The sequence below is a fragment of the Lagopus muta genome, chromosome 8 (assembly GCF_023343835.1).
Source record: "Lagopus muta isolate bLagMut1 chromosome 8, bLagMut1 primary, whole genome shotgun sequence".
Classification (NCBI taxonomy): domain Eukaryota; kingdom Metazoa; phylum Chordata; class Aves; order Galliformes; family Phasianidae; genus Lagopus; species Lagopus muta.
This window is the reverse complement of record NC_064440.1, coordinates 26,233,781-26,254,725: the sequence shown is the minus strand read 5'-3', so window position 1 is coordinate 26,254,725 and position 20,945 is coordinate 26,233,781. Positions and strand designations below refer to the sequence as shown.

The 20,945-nt window shown below is 46.3% G+C and overlaps 1 long non-coding RNA gene across 2 annotated transcripts in view; it reads right to left on the bottom strand.

Annotated features, from left to right (window-relative positions):
* The window catches only part of LOC125697016 (uncharacterized), a 170,839-nt gene extending 150,840 nt beyond the window's left edge, over positions 1-19,999 (bottom strand). For both annotated transcript variants that reach the window (XR_007378647.1, XR_007378646.1), the window contains exon 1: positions 19,687-19,999. This is a non-coding gene — a long non-coding RNA (uncharacterized LOC125697016). The remainder of the gene's footprint in view (positions 1-19,686) is intronic.
* Between the last annotated feature and the right edge of the window lie 946 nt (positions 20,000-20,945).

Genomic DNA, 20,945 nt, shown 5'->3' with positions numbered 1-20,945 from the left:
CTGAACCAAGGGAGGTCTGCAAACCTCATCAGGCACTGTGGCATCTGCTAAGGAAAGAAGCAGGTTGACTTTAAAAACACCAGGGTGCATTTGACCGCATTGACAGAACAGGAAGAAAGAGCAAGAAAATAAATCCAAACAAATTACATTTGATCTGGAAATTATTAATATCTGAAACAATAACGACAGACCTCCTGAATACCATTTGCATAGAATCCTTCCTTAGAGCCAAACCACACTTTAAAGGACTTCATCTCGAAAGAGCACTGTCGAATTGAAACAGAACTACTACCATGAGTAAAGGGCTGCAGTGCCAAAAGATGTCAGATTGAACACGAAACAGAATTTTCATTCTTTTGTGAACTCCATAAATATTAACAACTTGACACCCCATAATGAAAACAAAACGCACTTAAGCACGGGCAGAAAACCCAAACTAGCCAACCATTCTTCTTTTAGGATTACAATTGGAAATTGGTTGCCGAGGTCAGAGTTTTCCAGCATCACTGTAGGTTGGAATTAACTCTACAGACATGGAAGTACAGAACAAGAGGAGAACCTGGCCTTGCTTGGTGACAGAGGACTGTAATTGCCATGAAACAGCCACCCCATCCCTCCAGCACTTCAATAGATGGAAGCAGCTGATAAATCCCTCCAGCAGCCAGCTGGCTCATCCAGCCTGCAAGGGCAACAAGCAGGGGGAGAGATGCTGCATGGGGTGAAAGCAGCTAGCCTGCCTGCCAGGGCCCTCCTGGAGCGGCCTCATTCCTGCAGCCAGCAGGCACACGGGGCCTGGGGGTCACAAAACCAAGAAGAAACAGTAGTGGCTCCACAAGAAGTGATGTGCAGTGTGCAATGAGCAAGGTTTACTGCAGTGCGCTATTTTTATTCTGAGTTCAGAATTCGCCCGCCAGTTCTCACTCTGCTCATTCTTCTGACAGAAGTATCATAGAATCCTTAGAGCTGGAAGGAACCTTTAAAGATCATCTAGTCCCACTCCTTCACAATGTACAGGGACACGACAGCTCAATCAGGCTGCTCACGGCCTGGTCCAGCCTGGCTTGGAATGTCTTCAGGGACGGGGCTTCCACCACATCCCTGGGCAACCCATTCCAGTATCCAAGAGTTTTCCACATCCAAGAGATTTAATTACTTCTTTTTTTCTAATCTCATCATTCTAGTCAGAAAAAAAGATTTGTAAGTCATTCTCTTTGCTTATCAAAGTACAGCATTACCTTCTAAGCAAGACTTCCACTTCCCAGGACACATAACAAAAAGCAGCAGCTGTGAGGCAGGAGGAAAAAAGGCCACAAAGGTAGACTGCAGCTGTTCAGTTTGGGTTTGACTTGGAACATCCACAGAGCGTGGGATGTGCTGAATTCAGGGTTTCCTTCCAAGCATCTCTCGACAAAACTTTTCTATACATTCCTTGGAGAGAGCTGAGGTGAGCCTCTGCATGTGGAAAGTAGCGGGGAATAAAAATAGGGAAATATTTGTTTCAATTATCTCACCCCTTAAACTGGTAACAGCTTTTGCATACGCTATCAGGAAAGAAATATTTATAAATATTTAGGTTATTGCCTAACAAAGTATAAACCAGTTGTACTGCTGAGAAGGGCACAAGCCACTAAAATGCAGCTTCGCAATGCCTTGATGCTCTCTCAAAATAAAACAGAAGGACATCACTACAGTCACCTCTACCAGTGCCTTCATGTAGTTTCTTCCACGAATCTCAAGAGCCAAAAACACAACTCAAGGGGCAACGATGCATGAGGCAATAGAAGTATTCCTCAACTGTTGTATTGCCTACTACACTCAACCAATCACAAACATTTCAATTTTTGACTCCTTCATGCAAGTCCTCAAAGAGCCTATCGAATGCCTGCCTGTTTCACTTTCCACAGTGCTCCTTGTCTGAGGCACAAGGAAGCTAACTTCACTGAAGGGTTGAGACACCATGATGAGTAAGTCTGGCTCAAGGAAAGCCCTTTCCATCAGCGAGGCTATGCATGAACGCTTTTCCTGCAAGCTTTTGTTGCAGGGATGGGGGCCAGTCTGAGCTGTTACACTTCCACATCCTCCTTCAGTGCAGGGGGAAGGCTCTGTGCAGCGTGTTACTAAAACAGCTTCTTCATGATTACTGAATGAGGACAGGGAAGTATTCTGTATATCAAACTACGATATCAAACTACGTGTTGTAGGAACAGACAGGAGAGCCGGTCCCAACTTCAAACACAGGAGACAAAGAACCCTGCTGCTTCCAGCATTAAGTGATGTCTATTAAAAGCCTGGGGAACTCAGTAAGCAATTCTGCAGGTAGACTTTTCAGCAACAAGTCCCTAGAAATTACTTGGGGCACCAGTTACTGTCACCACCCCGGCTTGTTCTTCAATATATCTTTGGAAACACTGACCCTGCTCTTACATTAGCTGCAGCCCCCTACCTTACTGTGCAAGGCTCAGACCCTCCTGAAGGAAAGTCAGCACTGCTTGTGATCCTATCATCTTCAACTGAGACAAATTGTATTTTAGTGCTCTGGTAAATAAAGACTGTGGGCGTACCTCCCTCAAGGAAGAGGTAGAGCTCTGCAATGCTCCTAATCTCTAAATTGTTTGAGTAATTTCATTTGACTTTACTGATAAATCAGGAATGTATTTTGCCGAATCATTTACTGATTGCCCATTTCATTCCTTTTGAAGTATTCCCAGAAAGGTGAGGGAAGGACAGGGATGTTTTGTTCTATACTGTCTTTCCCCTACGTGGCTCTAGGTCATGTTCAAATCTCCTCTCCCAGTGAGGAAGGGTAATTGCTCATTCTCTGCCTCCTGCTGCCCACCTCTTCTGCAACGAGGCTCCAAGCTCCCCTAGCTGCCCATGCAAATACTTCCAGTCAGACCATTTCTCGGAGGTTCCTCACCACACCCACCTACATGTAAAACAAAATAAAACCAAAGGAGATACAGAGGATTTTTCCAAAGCCTCAGCTTTGGAAGCATTACTGCCCAGCCAGCAGCACATTCAAGTTGGAAGCTGCTGTCTTAACCCTAGCCTGTGGGCTACTGCACCTCATCCCGCCCATGAGGTGCTACTGCCCTCCTGGTGCTCAGGACAACTAGATCCAACATTTAATGTAAAAGTGCAAAAGTACAGCATAAAAACATTTATATAAGAGGCAAATGTGTATGTTTTCAAATTAGACTCTTCTACAAACATAGGCTACTGAGCAGGCCCATCTGCACGCCGAGAGGCTGCAATGGCCAGGTGAGTGTGTAGGAGAGGGGAAGGATGGAGCAGGGAGAAGCAGCTGAGTGCCATGTAAGCAAGCAGGGAGAGGGGAGAGGACAGACCCCCTAGCACAGCTCAGCAGCCAGCAGGGATGATTTGTGTAATTGCTGCTGAGGCAAGGTGAAGCAGGAAGGCAATCCCAGCTCTGTGGGTGGGGTCCTGTAAGCCCACCATTGGCACCAAGCTTCCCTCCCCAAGATATGAGTCACCTTGAAGCATCTGGCAGCCCACAGATACACGGTCTGTTCAGAGAAAGGCAAGGATTCACAGTACCTTTGGGACTGGCTAGCCTGCAAGCTTGTAGAGAGCACCCACTGGGGGAGAAAGTGCCCAAGTTTGAATCTGGGAACCCCAAACCACACGCAGCGTGGCTCCATGGCAAGCAGTAATGATGCTGATCACCTTCTTCAGCCAACTTAAAGATCGCCGTATCGTTAAACCTGCTATCTTAGTTGCAGAGAGCAGCCGAGCACTTCCTTGGGAACCTAATGGAGTTCTATACACAAATATTTGAAATTCAGTAGACAGCAGCCATGTTCCTCAGGGTCCAGCTCAGGAGGATATTCCCAAGTTCTGCATGCACTTATAATTATCAAATATCAATGGATTGCATTATGAGTGTCTCCAAAAAGTACACATTAAACATGCTTCCCTGAATAAGCCCTACACAATCCCAGCTTTGTACCAAAGGAAATTGGAGTAAATCAATTTTTAAAAAATTACAAAATCTTTTAAATAGACACAGAATCAAATTATGCTTTTGAACCTTCTGATATGTACTAAGAGCAATGTTTTGGGGTTTTTTTTTTTCTGTTTCTTTCTTTTTTTTTTTTTAAAGAGGACAATTTTGTAGTTTAATTTAAACCAGCCATGAAAACAAAGGATTTAGCTGCAGTGCAGTTAATGATTCCAATAAAAAACTAGCTGTTTACATGTTTGACACTCAGACTGTTCCTGGCCCCTTTTAGCTGTTCATACAACACATTGTTAAGTTAACACTTAATAACACTAGATTAATATATAACAGAGAGATGGTGTATCACAGCCTCGTTTGCTTTATTTAGCAAGTTCTATTAAATTCTGTTTTTCTCCCTCGGAGAATCGTAAATAAACCAATGTTCACCTTTGAGAATGAAAGTCTAAAGTGCAACTTAATATGAGCAAATCACTTGGCAAGTCATTTGTGACCCACAATTTGAAATCACATTAAAGGTACCTATTCTGCCAAATGGGAGATCTGAAGCCAACTGGAGCATGAAGCAGAGGAGCATATCTATTGCCCACTTCCCCCCCCCCTCTTCCCCAAGCCTTTGAACCTTACCGAGAGCAGGGCTGATCTCTAACTGTCCATGAACTGAAGAAATAGTACCTGTAAACCTCAGCTTCCTGATGAACTTCACAGTGCAAACCGGCACTCTGGACAACCCATCTCCCTAGGCAGTTTGTGGCAATATTTGGTGGGCACTATGAAATTCCTGCTCCACAGAGCACTGGGATTGCTAGGGCATGTTAAGTGCTGCATGCCATACAGCACGCGACTCTAAAGCCCAGACTGACATTGTAACACCCTCCTTCTTCTCCACACAGGAACTGGGAGCAGAAACTCCCAAAGTCTGAAGCGAGGATTTTGGAAAAGATCCCTAAAGGAGAGCACGGCTCGGGCTTCTAGGAATGCACAAGGTCCCTTGACACTGAACAGAGGGACTTGCCTTTGAGACAGAAACACCTTTGTTCAACAGAAGCCCAGGAGACCACGAAGGCAGCCAGGCGCCCAGCAGGAGGACACACAGCGTGACCAGGGGTACTCGTACCAGAGAGTGTGGGGGCAGATCTGTCACCCACACCCAGGACTAGACCGTATCTGCAAGTCAGGGTACTGGGTGGGAACTCAGCAAACTGTCCACTGTTGGTCACTGCCCTTTTGTCCATCTCCCCAGGCTGTGCTGAATTCACATATCTTCTCCCCAGAGCAGAGGGGCTGCAGGGATCGAGTACTGCCACACACGTATCCCAGCCAGTGTGCATGCCCATAAAACACACTGCAGCTGACTGGGAGCATCCTGCTCTGAGCCAGTGAAGCTGCTTCTGTGGCTTACTGGGAAGTTTTTGCTGAACTGGCTTGGAAGCAGCCATGACCTTAGATTCCCAGCTTTACATAGGTCTTCGGGGGTCAAAGTGGCTCACACTTTAGTACGGTATACACACTAGCTTTCCTCCTGTGACTTGCTCAAGTGCCCACGCCCTTAGATTTAAAGCCTATGCTACAGGAGCAGGAAAAATCAAATCCCTACACAAACCAGTGTAGGAGGAGATAATTCATTCTGACTGGGAATTCAGCAGGGATATGGTTCTTTTGTTAATAGCGGGTGAAATACTTTCAAATGTATGTACGAACTACGAACACAGCTACACAAAAGTCCATGTGTGAGCAGCAGTGAGAAAGCAGATCTCCTGCCAGCACATTTCTGCCAGTGCTGGCTGATGCTCTGTGCTGGGGGGAGCATCTCAGTTCCTCTGCTTGGGTTCAGGCTCTTGGAAGGAACTTTTTTATTCCAGAACACTTAAATGCCAATAGAAACAAAATCCCTACCTCAGCTCCTGCAGAACACAGCCACAAAGCTCTGTTCAGGTCCAGCTCTAAATGTATACGTTTTAACCAAATGTTCAAGGTATAATGTAATAAATTATAGCAATTCAGCAGCAATTGAGCATGCATTTTTACACAATTCTCTAATAAACACAAATGAAGAGATAATTTCTAGACGCATCTTTTCTTTCTAAATCAATACCATATTTGGGATACATTCTACATGAGGTGCAATTACACAGCTGCGACACTACCAGAGCACTCCTGCCTTGCCCTGAGGTTGGGCTGGAAAAGCTTGAAATTTACCTGTGTTAGAAAGAGTACAGAAAGCTGCTTTGTGTTATACTTCCTGGTGACTGCTTTGCAAACGCAAGTGCAACTGAGTGCCCACTGACACACAGCTACTCAAATCATAGGAGCACAAGGCCTCACAGGAGCATTCAAGGCCTCATTCTCCACCACCAAGCTGCATTCAGCAAAGACAAAAAATGTGTATCCGTTGGGTAATTCAGCTCAGGGCAGATATCTGGGATCACTGGGGACCTGAAGCAGTGCTGCCACCCCAGCAGGGGTCCCTGCCCAGGCTAATTCGTTGGTCTGCAAAGAACAAAGCACAGTGCTCCCCAGGTCAGTGCCCACTTGCAGCAGCTCCAGCAAGCTGCTCTGTGCATCTGTACAAACCCCAGGCTCTAGACTACACTGCAACTATGATGCACTAAGAAAAAGCAGGGAGAAGCCAAGGTTTTCACGACATCTGTGTTCTCCCTTCATGGGACTTTACCAGCACAACACCACAGACCCCCAGCCCTGCCACCCCCCCCAGAGGACCCATTTCTGCCAGGTCCCAACAGCTGCACTGTCTGCAGGGGAGGGCAGGGCAGCAGCCTGGAGCTGACACAGTGGTGGGGGGCTGACTGAGGGATAGGAAGGAAGTTACACAAAGCCTACCTGTGAAAAGGTGGGAGCCACCTCCACAGCATTACAGCATGCGATTGTGCAAAGCAGGGAGCTCGGAAAGGAAGATGAGACTGAATAGCATTAAAGGAGTGTTGTAAAGACAGATAAATAAATTACAATGCTGATACAAAAGTAGGCCTTTTTAAACTTATTATTAGTTCTCTTGAAAGAGATTATTACATAGTTAAGGTAGTTATGGATTAATCAGATGGAGAAAGCCTCTTCATCTAATCAATAATCGGTGCAGGGAAACTAAACAATTTCAATTAGATTGTGGAAATCATTGCTACAGGATACTGTAAAACCAAAAATACTTAAGAAGTGCTCAAGCAAACTTATGAGAAATAGTTCCCTTTCTAGACACTGGATGTACAGCTCCACATTAAACTTCCAGTCCATACACATCAGACAAGTATCAGACTAGTTAGACTCACAACTTATGTACCCTGTTATCCCTCCACGACAAATATTTTTCCAGCGTAATCATTGAGACTGTCTCTTTTGTGGTTGTGGTTTCCCCCGCCATGAATTTTTAATAGAATTTCATTTTTTCCAAATTTTTTTTTTTTTTTTTTTTGGGTGGGGAGGCAGGAGGAAGGGTAAGGGAAAGGGAGGTGGGATAAACCTTAAAAATGAACCTTTTGCAATTGGCGAGAAAATGAAAAACAAAAACACCAAGGGTAGAAGAACTCTAAAATAAACCATTTTAAAATATTGTCAGAAGAAAATTTTGGAAGATACAAACCCCCAACTTTTACTGAAAAGAGATCCCCACCCGTGCACATACTGTTCCAGCCGGCACATCTCAAAGGGCTCGCCTGCCCGAGAGGCCCCCCTGCTGCCCCCAGAGGCACTCCGGCCGTCCTTCCACTTCACTGCAGCTACCGACAAAAGTCACTCCCACTTCCCCATCCATGCAGCACTTTCACCGAGATTCAGCTCTCTAGCAACCGTTACATACGGCACGTAATTTAACAGGGATGCTGCAGATTTAATAAGGCACCGATTATATACAATTTCAGAAGACATCCAAGTATAATATTGATATGGGGTGGATCACAGGGCTGCAAAGTTGCAGAGACATTCCGTAATCAATTGGCGTTTAACATTACAGCTCGCCAGCCGACAGGATCTCTGTCAAGTACATAATTGGTAGCTTTAATTAAAGGGCTACCCACAGCTTCATAAAGAGCTGGAGACCAAGGGCCTGCAACAACTGCAAAGAGATGACGAACTTCATCAGGTTCTTATTACTCTCTGATACACCACCAGCGGTGGTCACGTGCTAATTACAGGGCTCTTGCTACAGCACACTGGGCAGTCTTCCAGACCGATATCTCCACTGCAATCAGAGCCACTGCAGCTTATCAGACTGACTATTAACTTGGTCCCTGCTGGAAATGTTTCTACATCTTTCCTCAGGTCTAGGAAGCTATATTATTTTGTATGTCAGGCATTAATAGATACAGCAGTAAGAAATGTTGATAGAACTGTTGCTTCTCCTACATCCCACTGTTGAGGAACCACACTCAGGGTGAATACTGTCCTGTCCAGGCAAAACGTGGAAGACATCCTTCCTAGCAGTGCTAGCACACCAGTAACCGCGCCGGCTGCAGCATCTGTGTTTGAGGCAGGAGCTGAGAGCCAGAGGGGTCACTTCCCAGCTCTCATCCCCCAGAAGTATTCGTGCACCCTCAGGAGGGCAGTGAGATGGGACACTGCCAGGCTGCTGGCCCAGATGCACCAGGGAGGTGGTTCCCTTTCCTCCGTTCTAACATGCCAGCACTGCTGGCACCAGGCACAGTAACATCCTTCTGCAAAGCCAAAAAAGTAGCTGCGTTTTTCAAGTTGCTTGATTTCATAAAAGAAAATGTGCAGAAGTCCCTTGTAATGGCTGCTGAGCCCCCAGAGCTAAAACACAGAGATTTCAGACTGTTTGTTGTTCTGTCCTACCCCAAAATGTGTCCACCTTTTGCTAACAGTGGTAATTTATCGTGTTTAGAGAGGCGCTTTCAGTTTCCTGGATTATTATGTCATGTAAGTTCCGAATGCTGTTCGCAATAGACTCAGAAAGTATCTCTGAAAGCATTTTTGTTCAGTTCCTTTTCAATGTATCAGAAATCCTAAATTCTCCATATTTGCATTGTATAACATTGCCAGAGGAAAAGAGATGGAATCTTAGTGTACAGAACAATGATAATATCTATGTATAAAGATTACATACACAACCGTTAATGCACAAACACAGCTCAATATCTAGGTCTGAAGCTTTTCTTCCTCTGCTCCTGGTTTTCAGCTCTGGTACACACAACCCTGAGCTGCTTCTAAAAGGAACCACAGAGGATCTCAGAAAAGCAAAATATGTCAAATTTCAACCGGGATCCGCAGCTCTGCAGAGAAAGGGTGAAAGCCACTGCTCTATATTAACAACCGAGAGCTGAGCCCAGGTAAGCAAGGGTCATATCAAACATTACTATTTCTATATATCTTCTTTCTACTATAGATGTATCAAGAGCCTGTAGATCTGAGCACTGTGATTTTGGAAACATATGGGTTTAGATTTTAAGCAGTTGTTGAACAAAGTTAATCTCACTCTGGAGCTAAAAAATGAACATAAGCAAGACTCTTTCATATCAGAAATCCTTCACATGTTTGTTATTACGTGAGTTCTCCAAAATATTTTCTAGCAGAAATACTTGGCACAGGAAAACAGTCCTCATGTAGTTATTCAGCTAAAAAAAAAAAAAAACAACACCAAAAAACAAGATCAAGAGGCTAGCAATGCAGTCATATCCCAGAATATAACCCGAGACTCAGACAAACCAGCAGTGGGAGGACCATTTATACTTAGCAACTGGGTTGTCAGCGTGAAAACCTCAAGTGGGTTGTAAGTGTAGGGTTGGCTGTCTCTGGTTTTTTTATATTTGCTGGTTCAGCTATGACAACCAAGGGATGTTGTTGTTCAATTTGACTAAGCAGACTAAATCAAACGATTTTGTTCGTATTTCTTCAGTTTTGTTTGCCTTATCTCAGTCCATTTGGCAGATAACTAGGGCTGGCAAGAAGCAATGGCATTTTCTTTAACAATTATCTTCTCCAAATATGATCTCGTTCATCTTCAGCGCCACTCCATCCTTGGCGTGCCATGCAAAGCCAGCACGTGTCTTACAGGACAGACTGGCATGCTAGTGTCAGCTGCCAAATGCGTTGCCAAACAGGTCAGTACTTGATTTTTTTCTTCTTTCACTCTTTTTAAAATGTCCATTAAAGGACAAAACACACCATGTTTTCCTTCAGCCCTGCTGTAGGCTGTACGTTGAATTTACCAGCAGTTCTTGGTCGCTTCTTACCAGAAACATTCTCTTCTTTCTTCGCCTTCCTCCAGAAAACTTTGGCCTTAATTGTTTTTGGTGTGATTTTCAGAAAGGCAGTTCAAGAAAGTGGGGGCTAGAAAGAAGTCTAAGAATCACAGAATCACCAAGACTATTTTCAAAGAACTGGTTAAAGGAAACCCAGGTAGCCTTTCTAGCTCAGGATTTGAGGTAATGTAGGGCTCTTGCTCTTGCTCTTCTCCCTGCTTCATGGTTTGTGACCAGCACTGTCTGGGCTTCTCAGGCAGCACGCACCTCTCAGACAGATACAGCCAAGCCCACGGAAGTCAGAGTTCTGTCTCAGCCCTCCTGCTCTCCAAAGGCTCTCTCACCTTCCTACACAGTATGAAAAAACAATAACAACAAGACTGTTTTGATAGAGACAAAATGGTTGTTCAAATAGTTCTGCTAATTTCACAAAGATGCGTGATAATGTTTCACATATGGCTCTGTGCCTTTTAATAACAGAAATTGAACACACATTTCAAGGCACAAGTTTTGTTGATAGGCTGCTGATAGTCCAGAGTAACTGTTTGCCTTTTGGTTTTAATTATTCTAAAGACAGCCCAGGGATCATTTACCCAGAGCTAATCGGTTTATGGGCTCTTTAAGAAGCAAGATAAGCCCACATATGTGACAGCAAGCAGTGTGGGGGTCAGAGCTACCACAAGGACCTATACTCTGGAGGATGAGAAGTGGAAGGGAAGGGATACGCTATGACCTCGGGCCTCTCAGCAATTATCACATGGCTGTTAGGACAGCCCTGCTCTGTGTAAACACTTCTGTTTTCTCCAGAGGGGACTCTGATCTTGAGAGTACCGTCCACAGTCACCGCAGTTACTCCTGGATCATACTGCCAAAAGATGGGCAGGAATCTGGCCCCTTCGATACAGGCTGTGTTACCTGATGTCAAGAATTATCCCTTTTTGAATGCTACCAGCTACACATTCTAGCCAATGACAAATGTTTTGGGGATTAAACATAACCAAATTATTGTATGAACTCTGGAAACATCTTACAGGTAAAAAATGTCTTTATCCAGAACACCAAGATTATGAAGAGAGAGCACCGGAAGCCCTAAAAGGTAGAAGCCCAGACTGTCTTAGGATTCAGAGTTAACAGCAGATCTAAAGCACCTGAAAATGCAACAGGTTGACCCCTCTGCACTTGGAGAGAGTTGGAGGCCAGAAGCTTCACCCCTCCTGGTGGGGCACAAGGAGAACCGGACCTCCAAGCTACACCATTTGCGGATCATGCAAACCTTACAGAAGAAAGAGTCAGGCCTGCCACATTTGAAGTTTCTCCTCCTTTTGAGAGACCCTATCAATTTTGCAGAGGTTTTCAGCCCATTATCACATTACAGGTAGACAGTTGTCATAAAGCATTAGATCTAAGTGAGGCTGACAGCATAACTGCGGGCTTGCTCCAGGCTTGGCAGCCTGTGCAGCACCTGCAGGCGCAGGACCAGAGCAAGCTCCATCAAGAGACAGGCTGGCGTAATCTGCTGTGAATCACTTTGAATTGCTGTCTTTAATTGACAGGGCACTCAAGACCTGGTCCGCTATATAGACAAAAACCTCAAAGTACGTATGTGCGCACACACACACACAGTCTGCCTGCCCTCAGATGAGCAATTATTAGAGACCCAGCTTTTTTTTTGTTTAATAGAGTTATGTGTTTTGCTCTGTTCACCATCATCACAGGAATAAGCAAGAGCAATGTTTCTCAGGAGAACTGCTCTGGTTACAGGCATGGGGCAATCAACATGCAAGGAGAGGGCACACACTTCGGGCTATAGGGCTATGAAAGCTGAAACCCTGGCCTAGCACTGCAGAACCCTCTCCAGGCATACCAGTGTCCAGGTATGTCACGCAGGTTTCAGAGCACCTCTTCTTGAGGGTGAGAAAACTCTCCTAGCCAATATAGATAGCAGAAAAAAGTAATGACTGACACTCTCACGCTCTACCACGAGCTTAATCTTGCTCCCACCAAAAGCCAGACAGCATTTGCTAGGAATTTCAATTAGCAGGTGCCAAACTTCCTTGGTCAGGTAAGGATTTCTCTTTTATTACTGCTGCCCCAAATCACCTCCTAAGCAAGCTCTCACCTTCTTGTGTCCCAAGGTAAGCTGCAGGCTGTGCATCTCCACTGGCTTCAAGGTTTATTGTTTGACCGAAGCCAAGGCTCTGAAGAACTTTCAGGCCCAAACTTTTACTTATGCTGTTGCCAGAAGAAACTGAAAGTTCTTAAACTCCTAGGCTCTGTGCTGCCAACAGTCTGTAGAGAGGCCAGAAGACAAAGGAAATTCAGGCCTTAGTGGCCCCTTACCATTCTCACGGTTTTAATTAAAGTTTCCAAAAACGTTTGCTGAAAAGATTAAGAGGCAACATTGAGAGCATACTTCGGGGAGCGTTCTGGCTACTGAGCTGACTTCCTTTTCTGCCGCAGATGCAGTTGTTTGCTTCTTGGTGAGAGGCCAGCTGAGAGAAAAGCCATAAAGCGATCACATGGCTGAAGTGGTTTCCATGACCAAACAAACCCTTTTTTTTGTTCTATTAGAGTCTGCAAGGCCCAGACTCCAGTACCTGACCAGGCCGGCAGCTGTAAGCCCAGAGCCACAGCACCTACCCGGGGCTGCCTGATGCAGCTGGGCAGGCTCTGCCCTCCTCAGCAGCCCAAGGCACCAGCCTGACCTCTTCAGTGCTTCTCTGGCTTCATGCGTTCATTTCAAGAGGTGATTCGTAAGTGGGACCACCAGCAATAAATGTCAGATTTGGTTCAGGACTTGGTTAGAAGGCATTTAGATAGAAGAATAATTGCACAGGGATGTGGTTTACTCTGGAGAAATAAAGGCTGTGTTTAAATGTCTGAAATTCCTAGTGACTCTAATAATTGCAACCTCTGCCTCAATAAAATGCACAAATAATGTTATTGAAACATTTCCAATCAAAAGGTATTATTTTGGGTTTAAAACAGATGCAGTAGTCAGTATTTAAAAGGAAGACGTCTGGGCGGGCTTACCTCTGTTTCAAGGGAAGAGAAAACTACTGGAACGGTGGTTTAGTCCCTCTTCCTCTGTTTTTATAGCCTTCGTACTACAACATCATAACTTTCATATAGTGCCTCTGCTGTCTTTTCCAACCTAGTGGAGAGCAGCTATTGCACTGAGGAGGTTTTACTGCACCAAGGGGTGCTTCAGAGCACGACCTGGTGAGCTAGTGGAGAAGCACTCGTGGTGCAGGAGCTGAGCCTCCTCACTACAGCACTGAGCCAGCTCAGCAGGCACACGCACTTCCCCAGGCACTGTTGTTATGCCTGTCCAGTAGGCACCAACTAGATTTAGGAACCTGGGAGCCCCTGCCAGTTTTGACTTAGAGGTTCCCAGGGCCACTCAAACTACAGGCCTGTTGCTCAAAGTCTGTGTGTGTTCAGTGGCATCCTGATGCTTAAAGATACATCAAGGCACCTGCTAGTAACTCTCAAAAGATATCAGCTGCGGGTGGGCACTTTACCAGCTTACTTGCTTAAATACCAATTGCTTGTATCGCTTCTGAGAACACAGGTCAGGATCCTCAGCGCTATCTGAAATTTGTCTTGAGCTCTCTGCTGACCTGCATTGCTCACATGAGCAGAGTCAGATGCACCTACAGAAGATGGCAGAAATTGGGCCAGTGATTCATGATTCATGTGCCTATAGGATTAGCTATAATTAGTGTCTTCAAGTAAGACAATAACTATATCATGCTATCACACTCTACGGATGCAGTATCAGCACATATGGAAGACATTTATTACTATAAATATTCAGGCACTTGATAGTTATCCAGAAATATAAAATCAGGTTAATCATTCTATCCTACAATCCCTGGCAAGAGATTTGAACTCAGGTTTTCTGGCTCAGCTGAAGGTTTTACATATGTGATCATTTCTGCCAGCTGGCAGCACTAAAATCATAGGCTGAAGCAGTTTTCCAGCAGCCAAATCTATCTGCACAGTAATGTTACAGAGCTTAGCTTTCTGCGAGCCATGTATTACCTAAAGATATCCTGCTATTGCATAGAGCTAGGGAAGTTTCTGTAGTACAGGTAGAAGAATCACTTTTCAGAGTTAATGATTAACATCTCTCAGGGAAATAAACAACTGAAGCTATTGTGTTATTTCCAAAGGTTGCTTGGGGCAATTGAAATACTAATTTCATTAGCCATCATACGTCATACAAGGGCAGCTATACTGTCCGTGCATGCATGTCTGTAAAATTGTTTCTAAAAATAATCTGAAGGAGGAAATCCCTAAAGAATGCACTGCAAAGGCCTGGGAGAACAAACTAACAAACTTTCCTTTAAAAAACAAAACAAAAAGACACCCAGCAACATCAGCTCAATGCTTGCTCAGTTTTTACTAATACAGCACACCATTTTGTGTACACATCAACCCTCCCATAAGTCCACCTGGCCATTTTACAGTCCTTCATTAGGTGTCATGAAAGCAAAAAGACGTAAACTTTCACTTCTGTCCCACTGCCACAGGGCCTTCATATTCCTCCTCAGCACCATTCTTCAAGGGAAACCGTTGGTGTTTGACAGGCACAGGGCCCCGCCTGGTGAAGCTACAATAAAGGCAGGCCCCCCTCAGGTCCTGTGCTTGTCCCAGCCCGCCCTCACCACCATCCATGCACATAAGATGAAGACACTGGTCCCAAGTGCTCAGAGGCCAGTCAGGACAGGGCTTATGAAGCAGTTCCAGTTCTTTGTAATGTCCATGGCTGGGGACAGGACAGCTACCTTCACTGGTTGTGGAGTCAGAGCCAAAAAAAGCACTGATGGAGCCGTGCCAGCGCAGAGGCAGCCTGGGCACCCCCGCAGCAAGCTTCTGGAATTGGGAGGCTGGCACAGGGCCAGCCCATGGCCTTGCAGAACCTGCACACAGCTAAAACCTCCAGCAGGAGCCAAGCCGACTCTGCAGAGCCTGTGTGACACATCTGTGCCCCGGTCTGCACCGCATCGCACAGCGGACACGGTAACCAGGTTTCTGCATCACCCGTTAGCTGATGGCCAACTGACTGGAACCAGAAAAGCCAGGGGGATCTTGCTGCAAAAAAGGCTTACTGAAAAAGGCAGCAGCTAGTAGTCACTGAGCACTCACTACTGGTGTTTCTCTGTGAATTATCCCAGTCAGACAGAGCCACTCAAGTGTTTGGCTCTAAAACAAAGCAAAGTTATTTTTCCTGAGAGTTGTAGACCCAACATCCCTGAAGAGAGCAGGACTTCTCCTGTAGTACGAGTACCAAGAAGATAGAATATCCCATCTCTGAACCACATGCAATACGGCCGAGGCAGGTAGAGCATATGCAAGGTTTCTGTAGCACCCAACATAGAGCTTTATCTTCTCACCCTCCACCAGAAAGCCTCAGTAATTTATGTAACCTGTTTAAGGAGGTTTGTTTCCTCCTCTCAGCCTCCATCTACATACAGCTTACAGCCTCATGATGATGATCCCCACCACCTTACACACGTACTCAGGAAGCACATGGGTCTCTTCATCCTGGAAGCAACCTGTTGTCCTCCTCCAGGAGTTTTAGGTAGCCCACCTCCCCTACTTGCTACATGTCTGAAGGCTGTGAACTCCCAGCCAAGACACCACTGGAAGGCAGGTCTTTGTCCTATCTTACAAGGCACCTTATTCTCATTCTTCATCACCTGATATTAACAGAGAGCTCTCTTAGACTCTAGCAGCACAGCAGTGACTGGGACAGCCTCAGGTGAGGTGGAGTGGGGTGGACCAACCTAGGTCATCTCAGCATCTCCACCCCAAAACAAGTAATTCCAGCCCACCCCACACATCCACCTGGGTCAGGCCCCACAACTCTGCCAAGCTGATGCTGCCAAAGCTCTCTTCTAGGTGCTGGACAAGCGGGACAAAATCACTGGGGCAGAATACTGAGTGTTCCTTGGGTGGCTATGGAATGCTGCACCACCAACAGGATGTTGCAGCAGTTGATTTACACAGCTGAATGCAGCATATACTGCATTTCAGCCCATACATCTATGTGCAAGATGTGTTCTGCTTACCCACAGAACCTTTAACACTGCATCAGGAAAAAAAAAGACGATTTGCAGAGGGTGAATGCCTGTTAATCATAAGCTAAAGGGGAAAAAATATTTAAGTGAGATATAAAGAGAGGAAGTGACTCAGTGGGTGGGAGGGAGGGGACAAGCGTTCCAGACAGATGGGACATGAATAACTTTTCCATCTCACTCTCTTCTCTCCCAAGTCTTGCAGGAACTGCTGTGTTGAAATAGTCAGTCATTAACTATTTGATGAGGTTTTAAAATCTGAACTGAATTCTCTGAATGTAACCAATGATTATTACAGGGTCTGCCTCACAGCAATGCAAGTGTTGGAGCCCTTTGGCAAGCCATCACGGTGACGGCAAGACCGAGTGCTCGGCAGGAAAAGCCACTATACGGCATCAGCTGTTTAGCTCCACACGGCCCTGGTGATGCCAAAGGGATGGGAGCTGCAGTGCTGGGGGAGCATGCAGCCTTATCTGTGTGCAGCACCAGGGTAGCCACGGGCAGCAGTGCAGTGTGAGGCTCAGGCCCTGTGGCTCTGCTTGGCCCACAGGAGAGCCAGGCCTCAGTGCGTGCCAGGTGGAGGAAACCCTGCTCAAACTGGCTCCCCTCCTGCAGGGCGTCCCCTGAGGAAGATTCTTCCCCTTATCAGCATGCCTCTCCTCAGAGGGCCAGGCCAAAATGCCCAAGTACAGTGGCAGACTGTGAGCACTGAGATGGAGAACATATCCTGCTCAGGCCACCGTATGCTGCAGAAACTGGCTCTGAGAAAACCTGAATGAAGCATTTCCTCTCCCAGATGCCAAAGGCTAATTGACCAGCACGAGACCTGCTGAACTTGGTGGAACCGAGGTGGATATAATCACTCAAGAGAGCCAATAACCAATTATCTGAATGGCTTCAGCAGTTTCAAGGTCTGCCTCTTTATTCAAGAGAAAAACAAAGATCAATTTCTTAATAAGCTTTGTAGTATCTGCTATTCCTTCCCTTTCATTATTATCATTAGCATTGCAGCAGTGTTTTGTGTGCATAATGAAAGAGTATGACAAGAGCTGGAGTGGCCTGGGTGGTAGAGAAGGAATCTGTGTAAATGTAAACATATACACATAGTGCTACGGGTCCGGAGCAGCCCACAAGCTGTGCCAATGGCTGCCGACAGGCACACGCTGCTGGAAGCCTGCACTGGGGCACAGAGCTCAGTGTCCAGCACTCATCCAGGCAGCCCTACATGGTGACACACGTGGCAGGCAGGGCATGGGCACGTGGAGGACACCGACCTGTGGCAGTGTGCTGGGGCAGGTAATGCCTCCGTCTGCCAGGGCCAAATCCACCAGAGCCCCATGAGATGTGTTCCTCATATCCCAGCATTGCATTGCCCTGCAGTTCCCCTATGTGTTTTGCTTCTGAAATTGCAGGATCCTTTTCTTTCTGTAGCTACACCACCAACCGAAATCGTGTTCCCTTTGTCAGAAAACCACCAGCACTCCTTGCAGCCTTCTCTCTTACTCTGAAATTCTAAATACCGCCCCACTGTACAAATTCCTCCACTTCTCCCAATACCTCCTTTTCTCCCCCCCTGAAATGAGGGCCGCTTGGTGATAATGCTCTCACACACGAAGATACAAACAGCACCATCACCATTTCCCAGCATCTCCCACAGACACCAGCGCGTGCTACCAGCAGCCGGCTGGTGAACATGCAGGCTTCCCTTCTGGATGTGTGGGGCTCTGCACAGCCCTGAGGAAACCCCCTCCAAACTGGCAGCAGCAGAAGCAGGTTCATTTCTTGTGCTTTTGGCTGAGAGTGTTTTATCAGACTGCAAAACAGCAAATCATTGCAGAAGGGGTCTCTGAAGGAGAAACTGAGAACCAAGAGATTGGGGAGATGCTGGAAGCTTTTGTTTTAAGGAGCTATGGATGGATAATTGTCCAAGACAGAGTGGCTTGTTGACTTTCTCACAGCAAAAGGTAGAAGGCTGTTTAATTGATTTTAGCCTGTAACTAAACATACACTTCTTTCAATATAATGAACGGCAATGCTAAAATACTGTTCTCCTAATGTAAATCGATCCATTACAGATGAGTGTTTAGATCAATGTGTGATGCCCTCATTGGAAATAAAACTGTTTGCTCAAGATCGCTATAAAGACAACGGGCACCGATAGATGATATTGATGTGACAAGGAATGGCACTTAAGCAGGATATTGCCAAGACCATGCCCGTCAGGTAGGAAACCAACATTCACCCAACAGCCACATGTGCATTTTTAGAGGCAACAAGAGGAAAAGATACCACTACCTTTGAGATAAAACACAGATGGAACTATAACAGCAGAGGGTGTCATCAATGCCACACATCCTCACCTCTGTACATGGTGACAGAAGACAGCCACAACAACAGCATCCACTGAAATTTCACGTGCCAGACCTCCTGTGCGCCTCACAACGTTATGGCAGCAGACGGCTCCCCATGGCACCATTTGCAGTGTTCCCATGGAGCAGCAGCAGGCAGCCCAGGGCTGCATGGTGGCTAAGAGATTGCTAAAGGTAAAACACGTAATGTACAAGGCCCCCTGTCTGCAGGGCACTGAACCAGACTACTGCATTAGGTTCACAAATACAAGGTCACACATCCCCCTAGTTGTAGGTTTTGTTACTCTCCTTTTTTTATGTTTTAATGAAATAAAAATAAAAGCATCTTGTTACTTATACACATTAACGGTAGTACGTGTTTTATAGAGGCTGCTCCAAAAGTAATGCTTTCTATTTTACTCTCTTTTTTTTCTATTTTTATTTTATGTTGGCCTACATTAGAGGCTGTTGGTGGTACAGCAGTAAAGGCTGAACTTTCCCACCAATATTCTGCTAAATTTTGTTGCCACGTGACAGATGGCTGTACAGTAGGATGAAATGGAGTCTGACGTGGAAGTACAGAAGAAGCAAAGCTGTGTCACTGAATTCCTCCATGAGGAGTAATGGCACCCACTGACATTCATCGACACTTGCTGCACATTTATGGACACCAACCAGTGTCTGTGAGCAGTGAAGGGTGTTTCAGCAGTGGTGACAGTGGCAGTGGTCACCTCTGCTGATGCAGGTTTTAATGAGCACAGCACGTAAGCTTTCCTCATTGCCGACAAAAACACAGAGCTAATGGTGGTGACTATGCTGAAAAACAGTTTTTTGCAGCTTAGAATGCACTCTATTGAACAGTGTTACAGTGCACAGAACTAAACAGGAGGCATTACTTCTGGAGTGACCTAGACGTATGCAGCCCAGACAGACAAAAGGTTGGACACCAATTGACTACATGATCCCAGTGGGTCCCTTCTAACCTCAACCATTCTGTGATTACACAATTTTACAATTCATACACGTTTCCCAGCTGGCAGCTAATTGTTGTGATCTTTCATTACCTCGCTTTCTCTGGGCTTTTTGTCTTCTCCACTGTGAGGTGAGGAAGCTTCCTAAGAGCTGGAGTACAGGCTTGTCTTCATGCTGGGTTGTGACCCAGCCATTCTTTACTGGGGTAGCTGCAACCACTTCTCCTTTTTCTAGGGATGGACTTTGCTCCAAAGCCCAGTGCCAGAACTCATCATGGTGCTAAGTAGGATGTGCCACGCCACATCTCAGGCACGTATCACCTCATGCTCCGTGTCCAAGAAACCTGGGCAAAAAGGACCCACGCCGGCCACAGCCGTAGCACAGCACAGGCTCTACTGCAGGTACCTAAAATGACCGCTAAAATGGCGGCCACACGGAGCAGGGCGCTCACCTGGCCGTGCCTCTCCCCTTCCCCATTGGCCGGGACGCGGCTCTCGCAGCTTCTGATTGGCTGCGCTTGCCTCCCGCCTCAGGAGGACCGTTGGCGGCGCGAGAGCGGCGTGTGAGGGCGCGTGCGGGCAGCCGCGTGCAGGCGGCCCCGAGGGAGCGCGGCGCGGGGAGCCGCCGGGCAGCCCGCACCTGTGTGATGAAGGGCAGGTGGCACAGCTGAGGGCTTCATCTTGACTCCCGGGCAAAGGTTTGCTGTTGCTCAGGTTTAATGAAGTGACACGCTGCAAACGTGTGGCAGATTTGCAGAATAAAGCAGTGTAACAAACAGCAGTGGGCAATGTCTGTGAATGCGTAAGGTTCTTTGTAGCCAACGGTTTTCAATTAAAAAAACCAAATACCTTGTCAGTACCTTGATTCACTCTAAAAACGACTAAAACTGTGAACTCTGTCATTAGCAAAAGCAGACTTTCCCTTGAAGTAGCCACAGCTATCCTCTGCTGAGCATTAAGGTCTTGAGTCGGGAGAATTCATCTGACAGAACAGCTGCTTCAGGGGAGGAGAGAAAGCATCCTTCACTACCTGTGGCATTCACCCAGAAGAGAAAAGCCTAGCAAAAAACAAAGGCTGGGAGGGAAAGCCAGCCAAATTCCCATTGGAATAGGGCACAAGTTTAGTAGAGAGGAAAACCACCATTCAAACAAACTACTGAGGGCAGTGGGGAATTTTCTGGCTTTGGAGGTCTTCAAATCAAGACCAGACCCCTCTGAAGGGTATGTGATGCCACTGCTGTCAGGCAGAAGCAGATGTAGTGCACTGCTATGGGACGGAGGAGATGCACCTTGCCCTGTGGGCAGTGCTGGGCACTGCAGGACCCCCAGCAGAGGTGAGCTGTCAGCAGCAG